At 40.3% G+C, this 18,666-nt stretch overlaps 1 long non-coding RNA gene across 3 annotated transcripts in view; it reads right to left on the reverse strand.

Annotated features, from left to right (window-relative positions):
- The window catches only part of Myh15l1 (myosin, heavy chain 15 like 1), a 121,682-nt gene extending 110,305 nt beyond the window's left edge, over positions 1-11,377 (reverse strand). The window contains exon 1 of one of the 3 annotated variants that reach the window (XR_015633746.1): positions 11,063-11,377. This is a non-coding gene — a long non-coding RNA (myosin, heavy chain 15 like 1). The remainder of the gene's footprint in view (positions 1-11,062) is intronic. The other 2 variants (XR_015633745.1, XR_015633747.1) reach the window with 2 other exon arrangements.
- Positions 11,378-18,666: the final 7,289 nt, after the last annotated feature.

The raw sequence follows: 18,666 nt of genomic DNA on the forward strand, positions 1-18,666 counted from the left end.
GTAGAATAAAAGATGGGGGGCGGGGCAGATGAGCACAACCACAGAACAGATTTGCGATCTTGCTACAAAGAGGTGCTCCTTTCGGCCTTTTTTCCCTTACATGATTCTCAGGCCATTACTCTATAATATGAGCATCCTTCCATCACCTCTTTGTTCTCAGCAGCACTCTCCTCCAGCTGTCAGCTGCAGTCTTGATGGAAGCCTTTGAAAGGAGCAGTGTGTCTGACTTCCCAAGTCGTGCGGAAGAAGCTATGGAGCACTGTTTATACAAAGGTCGGCTGTGTCTACCTGTGTCTGGATCACAGAGATCAACCTAAACTGTATGTTTACAACCGGTCCTTCTCATGGACAGAAACAGATCTCTTCTAACAAGGGGACAAGCTAAGTAGTATTTCCTGCCATCTGAAGCTCAACATACCCATTCCTTTCAGAAACAAATGACAAGTTGGTGGTTATATCATGAAGCTTTTCTTAGGACTTAGAAAAGAAAGAAAGAAAGAAAAAAGCCTGCTGAAATCTGAGCTGACTTATGGAAAACAACCCAGATAGGTAACAGACGTGCTCCAGAATCGAAGCAGCTAATTAGATTCCTTGTTACATGGAAGCAGTGTCCCTAGATGCATTCAGAAACCCAGCTGATAAGAAACAATGAGACAAAAACACACAGCCATGAATGAACATGAAGTGTTTGCATTGCCAAACCTCCAACTGCACCATCATTGTTTACCATCCACTTTCCCGAAATAGGCCACAGGCTGTCAAGATTGGGGTCTTAATTACAGCAGGTTAATAAAAATGCAAGATACAGAGCCCCAGACGCCAGCATCAGCAACATCTGGCCCTGTCTCCCATCCGTGGTTAGTGAGCTGAAGTGCTTGTCACGGGGTCTCCTCTGAGCCCAGTAACTCCAGAGAGCACTGGAATGTCAAAGGAGAGGGCTGGGAGGCGCCGAATCCACAATGCAGTTCACACTAGTAAAAACTCATTTTGTGAATTAAAAACGTTTTGTGCACCCCCATCCTCATCCTCACCCCCACGCACCAAGACCATTGACTACTCGGAAGTGTAAACCTGAAGAAATAGAGTCGAAAGGAAAGGAAAGGAAAAGAAAGGAAAGGGAAGGGAGGGGAAGGGAAGGGAAGGGGAGGGGAGGGGAGGGGAGGGGAGGGGGGAGGGGGAGGGGGGAGGGGAAGTAGTATATTTTCCCCTTTCACGACAATGGTAGAGGAATTCAATGTAAAATGTTAGACAGATTTTTATTTCTTTTATTTTTTTTTTGTTACTGGGGTCTTTCCTCTTGTTTTAGGACAGAGTCATACTGTGTAGACCACCTAGGCTGGTCATGTACTTGTGGCAATAAATACTTCTGTCTCTCGCCTTGGAGTGCTGGGATTACTGCCATGTGCTACCACACCAGGCTATTTGGTTACAAAGCATAAACTTCAGGGGGACTTTCCAGTGGTAGTAACAAGCATCCTGATATTAGCCTGTGGAATGTGGGTTTTGCAAGCCTTTGGGACATCCATTTGTGTCTCAGTTCAAGAGCAACTCATTCATTGACTTTCCCTTCCATTTGTGCTTGTTAACCCTCTACAAAGAACACACAGAAGACAAAGATCCACACATCCAGCCTTTTGATGTCCAAGTCCTTTACACTTTATCTTAGCCAAAACACCAAGAAGCAACTGTCCCAGTTATCTAGGACAACACATACGGATTACTTCAAAGGGATTTTGCTTAAGTTGAGTTAGCCAACTGCCATATTAGAAATTAAAACAAAAAGATTTAAATTCACTTATTCATACATCTAAAAGGGCAATAAAATACCCATCAAATATTCATCTGAGTAATATCTTAAGAATTAATTTCATTCTTTTTTTTTTTCTCTCTCAAAATCTGCCCTTCTGTGAAATGAAGCGGTAAATGTCTCCTGGAAGAAAAAATAGGTATTCAGTAGAGATGAAATAAAACGTACTTCATAATGTAGATTACCAAGAAATCTCATTCTTATCTGGCACTTTGTTCACACAGGGATTTATGCCACTCTCAAAATGAGATTCTATTGACTTCAGATTCATCATTAATATGTTTAGGATTTCCTAAAATAAAGACGATAATAAACACACTGACACTTTCAAATCTCTGAGAACAGTAATCTATTTCCCAAATACTTTCAAGTCTGTTGTCTAATGCTGATGACATTCACAGCAACAGTAAAACATTGGATCCTACATTGCTCCCTGATTACCAAACACACATCCTTCCTTCCCTATGGCAAGGGAAAATGTCCCTGACAGCCAGGCTTCCATTATGAATCATTGCTCCCTGTTACACAGCTATAACTATGACTGGGAAATAAAACGGCTTGAAAGAAGGGAATCATTTCTCACATTTTCTATTTGTGGAAAGCATTTGTCTTAGGTTATATGCTCTAGATCCTAGAGTCTCAGAAGCACATTCCGATTTGAGATATTTACCTTGAGAGTGAGGGGAGCAAGTTAGTGTCCAAGAAAGAAAGAAAGCAGCAGGGCTGACAGCTGCAGGCTAATCCTTGAAGGACCGGGGAGTGCCAATGAATGCTCCGCTAGCATCACAGTTGGTCCAGTCTCCAGACTGGGAATATCTAAAGTCTAGAGAGGCAAACAAGGATACAGCTTGGCTTCCTGTTTGTCCAAGGACAGTTCAGTAACTAGAACCTATTATGAGCCGATATTTAAATCATCCGGAAGACAGATTTAGGTTGATCTGTTTAGGGAGAAGAAGAGGGAGAGGGAGAGGGAGAGGGAGAGGGAGAGGGAGAGGGAGAGGGAGAGGGAGAGGGAGAGGGAGAGGGAGAGGGAGAGGGAGAGGGAGAGGGAGAGGGAGAGTCAATCCTACAGCATACAAGCAATATGCTATAAACATGCTCTTTTAACACCAAGATGACCTTCAAATTTTCTAACCTAGATTCTTTATTCTCTATTAGAGATGTGGAATATCAAATAAGCAAGACAATTAATACATGAATAGATATAATTTAAAATTACTTTGGAGGAGCATCAGTTTAGACTGAAGCTTCTTTTTTGGAATCTTTAACTACAAACTGTGTTGAAGAAAGTGGGGGTGGGGCACAGAAGTAGGGATAGAGAGGAGAAGGAAGAGAAGGGAAGGACGGAGGTAGTGAAGGGGAAGGCCATAGGGAGGAGGGGGAATGGCAAAGAGGAGAAAGGGGGTAGCAGCATATTGAGAACTCTTTATGTTACATTATTTACTCTGTTGATGGAAGCAGAACCCCAACATATCTCTTAAAAACAATAAGACAACACCTATCAAACCTTCAGATGTCCGTATTTATGCCTCTTAACACAAAGCTTCTATTTCTGGTTCTTTTTCTGTGGGGAATATTCACACAACTGTTCGGCGATATTCAACAAAGCATTATGCAGTTAATGCAAAACATAAGCAAAACTAAAACTAATTAGCACATGCTCATCAGAGAAGACTTTATATTCTGAAGGGAAATGTACACAAAGGAACTTCATAACCTTTTAGAGTAATGACACAGAGGCATGTGACAAATGTGGGTTTATGTAAGAAATAAAAGAGGTTTCAGAACCTAAGGTTTATATAACATGATCCTGAGGGTGGAATGTTCTTAAGTGCAGTCGTGTTGACTGTTGCAAGCATTAAAAAAATACTGAGAGGCCAAGTGTGTTGATAATTGCTATCTGTCTCCGTGATGCTATGGTGAACTTTATGTTACTATTTTATCTTTCTGTGTCATTTATGTTTTGGGCAACATTCATATGTTACTTCTATAGTGTATAAAAATAATAAATTTATTTTCTTCAGCCCATGCTAAAGCACAGTAGTGCATACTCTACGATGTACATCAAGAGCAACAAGGAAATTCATTGGCACTATGGAAAGACAGCATGGAAAGCATATGTGTAAAATTGTTCTCCCCATCTAGATTTGAATGCTGAACAGTGAGCCACATGACATCTCCCTTTTAGACTTCTTATTTTCTTTTTATAAAATGATTTTGATTACATTTTATCTATTCACTGTGTACGTGTGCACTTGTGCACACATATGCCAAGGCACACGTGTGAAGATCATAGGTCAACTTTCAGAAGTGAGCTCTATTCTTCTAGGATGTGAGGCCTACGTATTGGGCTGGGTCATCAGACTTGTTGGTAATTGCCCTTACCCTCTGAGCCATCCTGTTCCCCATGCTTGGCCACTTTGTATCTCAGTTTTTCCATTGCAGGAAAAGCTACTATGGTCTTTGTTATTTTTTTCAAAATCTGTAAGTCTTTCATAAGTAACCCGGATTTTCCAGGGTAGTGTGGTTATTGAGGGTAAATTAATATCTGGATGAGTTAGAATCTTGGAGGCAATCATTTTTAGGAAATGGTTAAGGAAATTAATAAAATTAAATTAAACATATTTTGGGCAATTCTCTTCTGGTTCCCAAGAACACAGTACATGCCCTGAAGAGTTAGTTTTTCACTGCAATTCTTTGCCCCAACTGCTCTCTGATCTCTTAAGATCAGAAAATTACTCAGCTGGGAGCCATGCACGTATGTGGCTACTACCTAATAGAGTACCCAAAAGCACTTTAGGAGCTATTAGAACCAGTCAAATGCACTATCTGAAGATTAGCAATGTCCAAATGCAATTGCTTCCATTTATATACCCCCTCTTGAGGCCCAGAAATATCAGGCATGCTCCTGAATTATGGCATTAGTGACTGAAAACTCCTGGAAACGTTAACTCCTGGTAACTCTTCTCCATTACCTAACATGTCAATCAGGAGCCCCAAATCGGCCTGAGTAGGGGGTAGAAAATGCAGGAGGATGAGACCAGGCAGTGAGAAGATGCTATCTCATTTAAAGAAGAGTTGGCACAGACTGTTGCATTGCTCACAGAGAATATGAACCTATAAACCTGATTCTCTACTTTCCAATGAGATTTTAGAAGAGAACAGAAAACCAATTGGTACAGGTGACCCCTTTAGTGATTTTTAACTTGTGTGAACCAAAAACATCAATTAAAAGGGTCTACTCAAAACCTGCCAATCTGTGACTGGCTGTGCACTGTAGAAAAGAGATGTGTCATTGTTGAGAACAAACAAAAGAAACTTATTTTAAGTACTACCATTTCGATTTCAGACTCCACTAATCACAGGAAGAAACTAAATTCAAGGCCCCAGGCCCCTGGAAACTGGGGACTTTCCCATAGCTAAACAGCTTCTGTTGTAAACAGTTGTCTGGGCCCAGCCATCCTAAGAACAACTTCTCCATCTGGCAGAGTTAAGCAAGTTCATGTTTCCAGGCCTAGAAAGGAATACCTATCTCCCTTCTCAAATGTTTTCCTAATTGTCCATTAACTGGTCAATAATATAGAAATTGCTGTTATCTAACCAAATAGCATAAGATGTGAAAGTATACACCCAATTGCCTGTTGGGCCCTAACTAACTCCATGCTCCTTTGTCCCCTCATCTCTCTGATCTCTGGACCTAATGTCTAGGAGAATGAATAAGATCCTAGAAGCTACATGCCCTGGATATGGCCCAGTCTCCAATGTGCACTCTCTTGCTTAACCCACTATGTCGAATACAATTGAATAACAACTGAAGCTCTCCCAGCTCCCCGCCCCCCGCTATCAATTTATGTTCCAATCATTTAAAACTGTGGTAGCATCTCCCTTCGGGGGTCACGGTTCAGATTGTGAACTGGCCACCTCCATGAGTGCTCAGAAAATAAAGCTTTTATTTTTAAACCTCCATATCTGAAGTGAGAATTTCGGCTCTGTCCCCAAAGCATGAATTCAGCTGTGATGATGTCAGCACCACGGACTCAGGATACTTATATCTTCGTATCACATATAAAAGTTTATACTGAATTCTAATTGCATGTATGTAACTTGCTACTTGGAAGCAGAGATCACAGTGGCCACTAACTAGGAAGATAGAGGTCTTACTTCTTTAGGGGACTTGCTATTTTTAGCTTGTGGTCATGGCAACAGCCAAGACAATGTATAGTATCTAGAAATGCATTGTTAATGACAAACTCTGGAGAAGATCGGTCGTCAACAGGTCAGTAAATATGTGTGCAATGCCTTCTAAACAGGGAGTGTCTACATGCAGGAGGCTGCTGGTGAACAGCCCCAGTGTGTTTTCTGTTCTCATGAAGCTTATAGTGAGCTCAGTGCACAAAGGATTCTGAAAGAAAATTATAAGGACTTGAGGTAACATATTAAATCTATAAATATATTTATTCATATAATCTTTATAATAAATATCTATATACATCAAGGACAAGAGAGGTACCATGAAATTATTGATAGAGCTGAAAACAATTACTGTCTGGTGACTTCATGGCCCAGGCCCTGTGCAGCACATCAGTCACATGTTGATGGTGATGCTGATATTAAGAAACTTGCTGTGTTGTAGGTGTAAATAAAGTTCTGTGCCCTTTGTCCTATTGAGGCAAATAAATCTTTGTGCTGAGAACTTGGCCTTTGGGGTCCTAAGCCAATACCAATTCTTTCAGGTAGTAAATGGTTTATGTATTCAGTGTGCTGCATATAGTTTTTTTAATTTCTGTGTTCTTTGATTGAATCCATAGATTACCTTCAGACCTACACCATCTAGGTATGTACAGAGCCACCTTCCGCAACTGAGGATCCCTTGTTCCTTGGTCACCAGTGAAGACAATACTGACTTTGCATAGAGATTTTTTTTCTATAGAACCAGCATATTCTATACTTCAGATTGGGAAAGTGGACCACTGGAGTGGGGGAAAAACAGTTTCTTTAAGATCTTAGCTATTTTTCAAGTGCTCCAGAGGTGTAAACACTTTTAATAAATATGAGGCCCTGCAGCAAATTAAAGTCCAAGTAGGTTAGGAAAATAATTATCCTCTGCCCATAACATCCTCCGTGCTACACTGCACAGTAAATAACCCGAGTCAGTTTCCCTGCCTCAGAACACAAGTGCCAGACTCTCTCCCTGTTCAGGCATCAATACTGCTTGTGTGTTACACACACTTACCTGTATGGACGCAGTCTTAGTTCAGAACCTCTTGATTTCTTACACGGATTAGTGTACCCGCTTCCCATCTCCCTCTGACTGGTCTCCCCTCACAGGTATCACTCAAACCCTCCCTCATCCAATGCCCAGATTAGACAGCAGCACTGTATCTTCTCTATTGCTCACTTCATAACTTTCTTTGGCCCATATTACCTTAAATGAGGTCAAATCTAACATGTCCTCTTTTTTCTAGATGTTCCTTCTAAACATCCCATGCTTCATGTAGACCATTTGACATCTGATATTGTCCTTTGGTTCCCTGTCTCTTACTGACCACTCTAGTGTTTCCACCTGCCTTTGTACTGCCTTCTCGTCTTTACCTACTGAAATGCTCTACCCCTTAAGATCTAGCCTTTTACTCCTGACCTCATGAGATCTTTCTACATTGGCAATGGTGACCTCTGCTCTTCTGACGACTTTAAGCTATCCTTGTATTTTCCATGGGACCTATACTATAGAAACCAACTTTAAATACCATTTTACATTAAGTTGGTTAACACATCTTTTACTTTTACTCCTTAAAGCAAACACTATTAATAACTAACGTTTGTGATTTCTATAGCAATTAACTCACTGTCCTTTGCATACTACTGTGGGCTACTCAAGGCTCAACACGATGTATAGCTTGACATACAGGGACAGCCAGGAGGGGCTCTAGTGTCCACATCACAAGGTTCCTTCTACTGTGCACCCTTATAGTGAAATTCTGGAATTTTGGTTTCTTTTTTTTTTTTAAACCAACCACAAAAAATATTTTAAGAATATATTTTCATTTTAATCCCACAATTGGGGATATGGGGCTGCTTTGGACGGTCCACAGCAGCTGAATATGCTTTTCCTCATGCTTTAGCAGAGGCATGGATTTGCCAGCTCCAGATAATTTCTGCAATTGTGTGAAGTTTGGAATTCCGGTAACATTTCAGAGGCTAGATAAGTGCTAGAGCCCCAGTGGGCAAGGGGTGGTGGGTGTTGGTTGTTTGGGGAGGTCGTTTGCAGTTGTTAGTGTGGTCAAAGAAAAACCAAAAGGAAAGAAATTTGTCTCAGCAAATCTCTCTCTCTCTCTCTCTGTCTCTCTGTCTCTCTGTCTCTCTGTCTCTCTCTCTCTCTCTGTCTCTCTCTCTCTCTGTCTCTCTCTCTCTGTCTCTCTGTCTCTCTCTCTTCTGTCTCTGTCTCTCTCTCTCTCTCTCTCTCTCTCTGTGTGTGTGTGTGTGTGTGTGTGTGTGTGTGTGCGCGCGCGCGCGCGTATGTGCATGCTCTATTCTTCTTTCTTTCCTATCTAGTGAGAGGAGGTGAAACCAGTGGGGGTAATGAAGGGTGAGAACAAGTCGAAACCTTTGGAGTAGCAAAGACTATTCTGGTCTAGGTCCTCTGACAAATCAACTTCTTACAACAGGGCAACATACAGTGCCTACTTATCTCTGAGTAATAGGCTTCAATTTACTGCCAGTATGTGGAATTATTTAAACAAGCTTATTACATCTTCCTGTGGAAATTTTTAGTTACCTGCCCTATTCTTCAGAGTCTGCCGCCATAAATCCATGGATATTTCGGTATTCTAAGAGCAACTCCTATGTGGCCCAACATGGGGTCAAGTGTCAAACTTCCTGGAAATGTGAGCAAATAAAGATAGGAAGATATTGATCTCTTCTGAGTCTCATGTTCATCAACCTCTGTAAATCTAGGGCAGGTATCCTGCTTCTTTAATATGGTCAAGAGGAAGCAATTAATACTAATAATTTTTAAATAGGATAAAAATGATGTCTTGTTTTATGACATAGTTCCAATTATAACACAAACTCTGAAAAGCCCAGATGATGCTTTCTGGAATTTTCTTTCTTTACCAATCTGAGGTTACTGAAGTCTAAGTTCTTGGGAAATATCGTGTAAGTAGGTGAGAGATAAACACTGAGATATATTGGTTTGACTTCTGGGACCTCAGCTGCTTTGCAACTAATAAGAATTGCTATTGAGAACAGTTTTCTCCAGATTAAAACATTCCATATCACTGGGAAGCTCATTAAGCAGGAAGGTTAACAACTCAAAATAACTTCAGGAAGTCCCTGAAGCTGATCAGATTAAGTATGCCTCTTTCTGCCAGAGTAAGCAGTTAAAAACTGTGTTCCCTTCAGACAAAGGGAACAAAGTGAAGCAGAGCTTGAAAAACACCACCACTACCACCATCACCACTACCACCACCACCACCAGTCAGAGGAGAAAAGAAGGCTCAGACTGGACAAACTGCCTGGAAGAATCAGAAACCAGTCAACTGCATACAAGAGGTTTAGACCAGACTTGAGTCACTAGGATAGGACATTATCCAACCTGTTGTGCTGCCTGCAGACTATACAGTGGGCTCCAGGTTTCCAGCCACCCTTGCTGTGGAGGGCCTTGGTGATACATTGTCTTTGAATCATTTATGCTCCTGTAAGTAACCCTTTACCTACATTCTTTCAAATAATTCCAATACAAAGTCATTGGATCACCAAGATGGACTTTGGTCTGGTGTGGGTTCCCTATTTGAGGTGAGTAGATGTGTGTGTTACATCTCCCCCAGATAAGTTTTGTCACATAACAGTTACAAATAGTAAATAAAGCATAAACTTTTATGTTTAAAGGAAAAATTACTGAAGATACAAGATATGACTAGATATTAAGATGTTAAAAATATCTAATTTTGCATAATTAAAGAGCTCTCCTTGGGAGGGGATGGTATTTACTCAATGTTAAGATGCTACCAAAGTTCAGAATATTTTAGAGGCTTATTTAGAATATTTGATTCCCGACTTGACACATAGAAAATTCATTCTGTATGATATTATATCATTATATGGATAAAATCAAAATTATTCAAGGCATAGCACAAAAATAAAGCAAATAATATGTCAGGCAGGTAAATATAATTTTGACTCAGTGCAGTTTGTTGATAAGCATTAGAGCCAATGTTCTCTTGGGATGAGTAAATTATAAAATATTATGTAAATTCCAACTCTGTGAGGGACTTTCCAAGATAGCTGAATTATTGGCAAAAGGATAGATTTTCAAGATGACTACACTAAACAAGTAACAAAATTTGCATATTTAACTTGGGGGCATATCTGTTCAGAAATAATAATGTATTTTACCATGACTTATGAATATTTGTAAGCATGTCATCATATATTAATACTTAAAGATGCAAATTATTGATGTCTACATTTGAAATGAATTAGAATGGTTCAAGTTTGAAGTAAGTGTAAACTAATCTTGTAATAGATTTATTCACAGAAAAACAGAAGGTCTCTGTAAACTTGAAGACCAATAAAATAATAAAAAGCTGATATTCAATACATGTTTTGTTTTAGTTTTAGGTAAAGTGTGTGTATTTTCATTCTATGCGCATGCAAGCATTAGGGCGAATGGACTTGTGTATGCACACTTTTGGAGGTTAGAGTAGGATGTCATGCATCAAGCTCTTTCACTTTCTGCTGCATTTCTTTGAGATTGGGTCTCTCCCTGAACCTGAAACCATGCTGGTATCCATAAGCCCCAGTGAGTCACTGGGGTTGGGGTTATAAGTATACATGGCCATGTCTGGCTTTTACGTGGGTGCTAGGATCCAAACTCAGGTCCTAAGTCCTGTAAAAACTCTCTTACTCACTGATCTCTCTCTCCAACCACCAACAAACAGCTTTAAAGACTGACAGGAAACTTCTCTGTATAAAAATGTTTTTCTTTATATACACAGAGACAAATGGCCTGACATTTTGTATGTGTATGTATGTTGGATCTGTTTAAGTTTTCTTTTATGTTTATATTTTTAAGGACTAGTCATGATCATTATTTTTTTTTTTGTTTACAAAATTTCTTCTGATAGCCTGAAGAACCTGAACCAACATTAGATTTTTTTCCCCCAAATACAGGATATTTTCCAGAACGATCTGTGTGTTTCTCATTTGCCTGACCCAGATTTCTTTAGAACTGGTCATAGGAAACCAAAGACTTACCTTGGCCGCTCTCATCTGGCTAGTATTTTTTTTCCTCATTTTATCTTATCAGCAAAAGAACTACAGGAAATTATATCCATGTTGCTGGAGCAACCAAGGCGAGCAAAGAGGAGGCATCAGGCTGCAAATCAACGAGAAATTAGAAACAATCACGGACAGAGCAGCCTCTGAACAAGGTCTATGTCCCACTTTCCTGAAATCTGTATCTTGTCATCTCTGAAGTAGCAGATTTTTTTTTAAGGAACAATTATCAGAACCCCAATCTGTCCTTCTTAAGACCTTTAGCTCTGTTGCTTTCTTTCTCATTGAAGAACTGCAGCTTTTATATCACAAACCATTTATTAGAACACAGTGGTTTCTTTGTTATTACTGTTTCCAATGAGCTCATGGTTGATGCATTCCTTTTTTTTTTTTTTCTTTGTAAAATCACCCTGTCCTTTCTCCTAGGAAGCTCATCGGCTCTGGCTATTGAAATGAACATTATCAATAGGATGCTTACACCTGTTAGGAATAATAGCTATTTCCCAGAAGGTCTTGCTTTAATCTAAAGTCTAATAAGTAAACATGAGAAGGCACTGCATGGTGATAAAATCTGGGTCTTGTCAAGGACAGCAGAAGGTCCTCACCCTACCTCCTCCCTCACAGGCTTGCTGAGATTCCATGGAGTCTGTTAAAGCCTTGAGGCTGTCCACACCCACCACTGAAGTTTACTATACTCCACAATTAGAGCAGAAGATAGGAGATATATAGAATCTGCCATGCTTCTAATGTTTGCGCCTGTGGACCAAGCAACAGAATAGAACACATAGTCTCCTCCAACAAATTCTATTTACCCTTTCCAGAGCACAGGGAAAGATTTTGGAATATAGGGACATCACTGAATTCAGAAACCATACACTGAAGCTAATTTACTAATAAGCCATGAAACACTGTCATAAATTACTTAAACTAACTGGTACTTGTCCAATTAAATGAACAAACTACATCCTGCAAGGTACTGGCCTTAAAGATTTATAGCAGTTGTTTATTTGCATGCTAATTTGCCAAATTTCATTAAGTGTCTCTAGGTCTATTCATTTGCCTCACCTTAATGACCCAGGCTTGAGTTTTCGTCTCGTTTCTTATAGTCAAGTGCATGGCATTTTAATCTCCATAAGTCTCCCCTGCACTTTGACAGTGGAGACCACGCGCAAAGCTGCAAATGTGCCAACAGACTGTGTTACACATGATGGAGGGGGGCAGCTGATAGGAGAGTCAAGTTAGGATGCCACGGACGCTGCACACAAAGACCATCAGGAGAAAATGGACAGGGTCTTTCAGACCCATTCCCCATCTGCTAACTGAGGCAACTTACTGACATAGACCATGGCAAGCAGAGATAATTCTTAAGTGAAAATAGACAAGGGTGGGGGATGAATTCTATTACTTTCTCAATGAGATCTATGCAAGCTTGTACATGCTGAGCAGCCATGGATAGCTAGCCAATAACTTCTCTACTGTATTCCTTTTGCTCCAGAGTAAGCATGTTGGAATAAATAACTGTTGGAATTTTATTAGTAAAGCCAATGCAATGTAGCTCATATTATATTTCAAATATGTGAATGGCTGGAGAAGGAAAAATAGAATAGAGGTGCACTGAGAGCACATACTAAGGAGAAAAGGCATAACCACCATCAGAGCATGGTGGATAGACCCAGGTCTCGTGACTCTTCCTGAAGCATTGCTTCCAAATGGCTGCTCACCTCACATAGGGTAATGACAATGCCAAAAACAACTGCACCCAAGTCCATCTTGGGTTATGGTGGTTACCTGAAGGCGCTCGGGTGAGGCGTTACTCATAGTAGCTTGAGTGACTTGGCTACTTGTATTATTAAACAGCTAACATGGGTGAGGAAGCACAAAAGCTGCATCGGTGAAGTTCCTGGCATAGCCAGCAGGCAGCTACTCCACTGAAGAGCTACTTCTCCTCCAGAAATAGGTGGCTCTGTCATTTCAGGAGAGGGTCAGAGGGAGTCTTCAAGTTCCATAATACTCCTGCATCTTATTTCCTAATTTCCTGTGAATTTCACAAGCCACCCCTTCTCTCTCCAAGACGAACGTTTCAATCTGGAGGAAATAGTCAATTAGTAACAACTGCTCCTTTAAATTCCTGACTCCATTAGTTATATTTAGAAACTCAAGATTATTTCCATTAAATAACACCTGATGAAATTATAATTAAAAGCATGAAAGCTTCTCCTATAGCTACTCAACTGGATTTAAGATGGAAAGAAGAAAGGATACATTCTTACTATCATGACAATGAGTGTTATTAATACCAAAAATAGATCTTCTCCAATGAAAGTATCACTTAAAGGCTTACAGAGAATGATTTGCATTGAGTTTTGACTATATTTCTTCAGGTTTGTGTCAGGTTTCCTAATCTTCATGTAACTATGAATTGACAAATACTTGCATCAAGATTTTCAAAGGGGCGATGGCAATCAAAAGCACATGGGAAGAGTGCCTTGGCAGCCTGGCATCCAGGACTTGGTTTATACAGACCGTCAGCCACTTAGACATCCTTTCATAAATACGTAGCAGAAGATGCTCAGAAATCACACTGCAAATGGCCGTAAGCCTGGCAGTGGCATTCATTTCCATTTTAGGCACCCTCTATCAGCACACACTTCCTAGTCTGATCAGTATTTATTAACCTGCGACTCCAGTATGCTACTGAATAAAAGAACAATGCAGAAGAAGAAAGTGAGGAGAGAAATGATGAAGAAAAGGGGAATGGGGGGATACAGTGACAGCCAGCTGGGAGCCTCCCTACCAAATGGGAGGAACCACAGTACTGTCAATAACAGACAAAATATCCTGGAGTACATAACACACTCAAATCCTTGCTCTACAAACTGTGGTCTTGAGCCCAGGAGTACAGGCAGCATCTGGTAGCACGCAAACAATGCTAATGCAGGCCCAGTTTAAAATGCAATGATTCAGACTCGGTATTATTCCATTTTGTACAATGAACTTCCACTGGGTATGTTTGACCTTCTACCATAATCCGGGCAAGATGCTTGCTAAGTCAAACTAGAAAGACTTCCGCATCCTGGACGCTCCATGGGTATGATTTTAGCCTACCTTCAGTAGGAAATCTGCTAGACTGTTCCACTTTTTAACAAATATATAATAGTTTTCCTTTAAGAATTTCACTCACTAGGAATGTTTGAAAAAAATTACTGGAAACTGCCATTCTATAATCTTCAGACACATATCAATTTAAATAAAGATTACATGGATTATAGTGACCTTCCTAGAAGTCATAGGTCTTCCAACTTCCCAAAATTTAACTAATTAATTATTAACTTTATCTGTTCTTAATCTACTGCACTAACATTTTTTATTTCAATTTGATTCTTCACAGTGTTAAAGTTGTTTCTGTTACTTACTATGCTGGCGATCGAATCCAAGACCTTATACATGCTAGGTAAATCACCACTGAGCAATCTGCAGGGCCCCAAACCCCCTTACACGATGTTTTCTCTTAGAATTTTTCACTTTTAGCCACCCCCTTCTTTGACTACAAACATCCACTCGTTTTGACTATATTTCGAGCTGGGCCCAATATCTATCTTCTCCTTTGGTTCTCCTGAACAGTGTCTCTCTTGTCATTTTAATTAGTGTCAGTGAAACCCTATGAGGAGTCAAGTTTGAAATCAGAAGTATTAGTGCAGTAAATTAGAAATCTGTATTGTTACTTTGTTCTGCTGTTGCTGCTCCTGCTGCTGCTGCTCTTGTCAAATCACAGGAGCATTGGCAAGTGGCCTACTCTCTCTGGGATGCTGCAGTTTAATTCAAATAATGTTCGTGAAGGCTCCCCATAGTCCTGGCTCACAACCTTTATTATTTTTGTTCCCACCTCTTCCGATGGAAAAATAACCTTGAAGAGCATCAGTTTGACTCTCAGTCTTCTGTCAGATTGAGTCCTTTTCTGGTGGTCTGTGGCAAAGGGTCTGGGGTAACTGTTCTCCTGTGTGAAGAAGGACCCCACAGTTCAAAAGGCTTCCTATAGACCCAAAGTAGGAGGGGAGTTCACCTAAACACTCCCCACTTCTAGAAATAGGATGTGTCCCCTAATGTAACATGTTTAGCAGGCTTATCACATTAACCCCTGGCCAACAGAAAGAACATCACAATAGTGATGATTCAGTTGTGAGTCACCCACTGTCTGGCTTGTTATCTTGAGTTGTTTCTACAGTGATCTATAAGCTGGACATCATCAGGAGGTTTAGTATTATGTAGCAAAGTCATGTGGAACAAATGAAGCATTAGAAAGTCTCCATCCTCAGCAATGCCTAGGAAACCACTCTGCCTGCAGCCATCAGTTAAACACATGCAGGAGCATAGGACTAACTTGGTCACTGTTGTCATTCCCTAAGTTCTCAAAAAGTGGCGATGGGACTGGAGAGATGGCTTAGCTGTGAAGGATACTTGCCGCTTTTGCAGAAGACCCAACTTTACAGCCTACAATTCACAACAACCTGTAACTTTAGTTCCAGAGGATCCAGTACCACCTTCTACCCTCTGAGGGTACTGCACAAATACAGAACAGAATCATACATGCAGCAAAGCATGCACATGCATAAAAGAACAATAAATATTTTAAAAGAAAAATGAGCTGGGGCTGGAGATTTTGGTCAGGTGTACGGAAGCGTGGAGAAACACTGGAAGGAGGACTGGCAGAGAGAGATACGGGATTACAGTAAATAAACATCTAGTGAATGAATGAATGAAAGCAAAGACAGAAACGCTGCTCAGAAAGTGATCATTTTAATCCTGTCATCACCGTCTATCCAAAAAAGGGGAAGGAGAAACCCTCACTTGATTGTCAAGAGTTAAATGGACCCTTTCTTATCTGTTTCAAGAGTAGCCTTAGACTTTGATTAATCCAGGGCCATAGTACCTTGATAAAAAAAATGAGGGAATAATGAACATACAAATAAATAAATAAATAAATAAATAAATAAATAAATAAATAAATAAAATCAGTCAAAACTTTTGATACCTGCCTTTCTCATCTATAAAACACACTAACGAAGCATGACAATGTCAGGAGAGTTGTGAGGGATGAAGTGAGGCTGAGGATTTAATACAGCACAGAGCTTGGCATTAGTAGCCAATAAATGTTAGCTCTCCTTTCACATCACCTCTTAGCTTTAGTATTTATAGCTGTGTCACCTTGGAAATATTAAGATCTTCCATGCAGGCTCATTGGATAAGGTGATCCAAAAAAGCCACCCACAGTAAGCCCCCAGTGGAGGATATGAAAGTTACTCTGTTACCATTGTTAAACTTTAAGCATAGATATCTTTGTGTGTGTGTGTGTGTGTGTGTGTGTGTGTGTGTGTGTGTGTGTGTGTGTGTGTGTGTGCTGCTGTCGTAGATGTGTAGTGTATGGCTATGTGAATGTGCATGTATGTGTGCCTGTGAGCACACACACACACACACACACACACACACACACACACACAAGCAAGCATGCGTGAGCACATACACAAGTGCACACACAAAGAGAGATAGTAGAGGAAGTAAAAAAGGTATCTTCCTTGAGTGCTTTTTTTCTGTTTATTTTCTCTTCTTTTAATTTGATATTTTTTATTTACATTTCAAATGTTATTCCCTTTCCTGATTTCCCATCCATAAGCTTTCTATCTCATCCCCACTCCCCTTCTTCTATAAGGGTGTTCCGCCTCCCCAAACATCTCCCCTTCCTGCCTCCCTGCCTTGACATTGCCCTACATAGGGGGGCAAGGGAAGCAGCCATGGCAGGACCAAGGGTTTCTCCTCCCACTGATGCCCAACAAGGCCATCCTCTGCTACATATGCAGCTGGAGCCGTGGTTCTGTCCAGATGTACTCTTTGGGTAGCGGTTTATTCTCTGGGAACTATGGTTTGTTGGTATTGTTGTTCTTATAGGGTTGCAAGCCCCTTCAGCTCTTTCAAGCCTTTCTGAATGGCAGTTTTGGAATGGCCATCCCTTCAGTCTCTGCTCCAAAATTTGTTTCCTTATTTCCTCCTCTGAATATTTTTGTTCCCCCTTCTAAGAAGGACTGAAACATCCTCATTTTGGTCATCCTTCTTCTTGAGCTTCATGTGGTCTGTTGATTACAACTTGGGTAATTTGAGCTTTTGAGCTAATATCCACTTATCAGTAGGTGCATACATTTGTGATAAGATGATAGTTTCTAGTTCCACCCATTTACCTATGATTTTCATGAAGTTATTGTTTTTGATAGCTGAGTGGTTCTCCATTGTGTAGATGTACCACATTTTCTGTATCCTTTCCTCTATTATATGGTATCTGGGTTCTTTCCAGCTTCTGGCTATTATAAATAAGGGTGCTATGAACATAGTGGAACATGTGTCTTTGTTGTATGTTGAGGCACCTTTTGGGTATATGTCCAGGAGAGGTATAGCTGGGTCCTCAGGTAGTGGAATGTCCGATTTTCTGAGGAACCTCCAGACTGATTTCCAGAGTAAGTACCAGCTTGCAATCCCAACAACAGCGGAGGAGTGTTCCTCTTTCTCCACATCCTTGTCAGCATCTGTTGTCACCTAAATTTTTTATCTTAGCTATTCTGACTGGTGTGAGGTAGAATTTCAGGGTTGTTTTGATTTGCATTTCCCCGATGACTAAGGTTGTTGAACATTTCTTTAGGTATTTTTCAGGCATTTGATATTCCTCAGTTGAGAATTCTTTGTTTAGCTCCGTATCCCACTTTTAATAGGATTATTTGGCTCTTTGGAGTCCAACTTCTTGAGTTCTTTGTATATTTTGGATATTAGCACTCTATCAGATGTAGGATGGGTAAAGATCTTTTCCCAATCTGTTGGTTGCCATTTTGTCCTAATGACAGTGCACTTTGCCTTACAAAGCTTTGCAGTTTTATAAGGTCCCATTTGTCAATTCTTGACCTTAGAGCATGAGCCATTGGTGGTTTTTGTTCAGGAAATTTTCTCCAGTGCCCACGTGTTGGAGACTCATTCCCACTTTTTCTTCTATTAGTTTGAGTGTATCTGGTTTTATGTGGAGGTCCTTGATCCACTTAGACTTAAGAATTGTGCAGGGTGATAAGAATGGGTCAATTTGCATTCTTTTTACACGCTCTAGTGGCACCGACACCATTTGCTGAAAATGCTATCTTTTTTTCTGCTGGATGGTTTCAGCTCCTTTGTCAAAGATCAGGTGACCATAGGTGTGTGGGTTCATTTCTGTGTCTTCAATTCTATTCCATTGATCTACCTGCCCCTCTCTGTATCAATACCCTACAATTTTTATCACTATTGCTCTGTAATGCTGCTGGAGGTCAGGGATGGCTATTCCTCCAGCAGATCTTTTATTGTTGGGGATATTTTTCGTTGTCCTGGGTGTTTTGTTATTCCAAATGAATTTGCAAATTGCTCTTTCTAACTCTATGAAGAACTGAGTTGGAATTTCAATGGAGTTTACATTGAATCTGTAGATTGCTTTTGGCAAAATGGCCATTTTTACTATATTAATCCTGCCAATCCATGTGCATCTTCTGAGATTTTCTTCAATTTCTTTCTTCAGAGACTTG

The sequence above is a fragment of the Rattus norvegicus genome, chromosome 11 (genome assembly GCF_021556685.1).
Source record: "Rattus norvegicus strain SHRSP/BbbUtx chromosome 11, alternate assembly SHRSP_T2T, whole genome shotgun sequence".
In the NCBI taxonomy this organism is placed as follows: domain Eukaryota; kingdom Metazoa; phylum Chordata; class Mammalia; order Rodentia; family Muridae; genus Rattus; species Rattus norvegicus.